Genomic DNA, 1,722 nt, shown 5'->3' with positions numbered 1-1,722 from the left:
AAAACGAAACTTCCAGAACGAACACCAAAATGAAACTTCCAGAACGAACACCAAAATGGAATTCCAATTGCAAAAACCCAATTTGACACTTAAAAACCTAAGTGATTATGTAATCCCAATCCTAATTCATCTGGTAACTTCCCACACGTGCAAACCAAAAACCTCATCCAAAATAACTTAAAATAAAACTGTGTGGCATGCAGTGGACAGTGGTGACGTGGTTGTGCCGTTACCAACATCTCCAAAAACTTAACGCCGTCCAAAATTAGGGACTAACTGTACCTGTTTCCATACTACGAGGACTAAATGCTATCAAAGTTTCATGCAGGGACTAAACCCAAAAATCAGTGAAACTTCAGGGACTAAAAGCATATTTAACCCATCTTTTAATTATTTGGAGGATATAAGATAAAAAAATTTATCAACAAAATATTCAGAGTTCAAGCCCTATATAAAGAGACCCTTGGGAGAGAGAAAGAAGAACTCATTCATTCACTCAGACTCCTTGAGAAGTAAGCATATACCACTCCTTTCACTTTTATTTTACCATGTATTCCACTCCATTGATGGAGGGCTAAACTTCTAAGACTATTCCATTATAATCTCATTATGGATTATGAAGTTAAGTTGAATTAATATATTTGTTTCTTTTGATTATTTATTTGAGTTGTCATTTTTCTATGTCTTTTATCTCTCCATCACCTTAGAAGTAATGATTTTTTCATCATTAGGTATTTGAATCTACATGCATATTAATCATATGAGTTCAAAGGTTTATAGGTTTGATTGAGAATGTACTTTGATTGAATTTAGGAACTTTTCGATGATTAAATGAGTTTTTACTATTAATTGAGAATGCACTTTGGTTGGTGGTAAGAATTTAACTATAATTAATTGAGAATTTACTTTGATTAATTAACTTTTAATTTTATTAGGATATTTAAGAATATACATTATTAAATTGAGAATGTGCTTTGGTTGAATTCATTGTGAATAATCTAGAAATGTCTTGCATTTGATTGAGAATCTACTTTGATTGTAAGATTGTCCTCAAGTTAATTAAGAATATACTTTAATTAATTTGAAACCCGAACAATAATCAAATTGAACAATGATTTGTGGATAACCGATGATGAATCTATCTTGGAAAGCAGTGAAATTAGTGTATTTCATTATAATTGTTTCTAAATTTCTTATTTGATCTTCAATTAAACTCACCACACTGTTCAACATTAAATTCATTAGGATAGATTTTCATTCTTATTTTTAAACATTGCATAACAAGTATTGAAAAGTAATTCCGTAATTGTTAGGAAGCAACATAGAATTACTTTAACCTCATCTACTTTCTTGATTGTTAACTTGACAATACTAAAGTTAACTACTAACTTGACAATAATGAAATTACCTTATAAAATAATATTAATTTGATAACTTCAACGATAGCGTATCAAGGTCAGCTAGCTCATCTCACATTGTGTTTCCTAATTTAATTTACTAATAAATATTTTAAAAAAAATTGAATAAAATAAAAATTAATATATATATATATATATATATATATATATATATATATATATATATATATATATTATACATTTTTAGATAAAATTTAAATAAAATTACAATTTTTCTTTTTCGGTTGCTGTTTCATATACTATCACTCCAACTATAATTTTTTTTTTTATTTTGTCTCAATTGTATTATGTTTACAAAAGATAT

The sequence above is a fragment of the Vigna radiata genome, unplaced genomic scaffold (genome assembly GCF_000741045.1).
Source record: "Vigna radiata var. radiata cultivar VC1973A unplaced genomic scaffold, Vradiata_ver6 scaffold_509, whole genome shotgun sequence".
NCBI classification, from domain to species: domain Eukaryota; kingdom Viridiplantae; phylum Streptophyta; class Magnoliopsida; order Fabales; family Fabaceae; genus Vigna; species Vigna radiata.
This window is presented reverse-complemented; position numbering follows the sequence as displayed.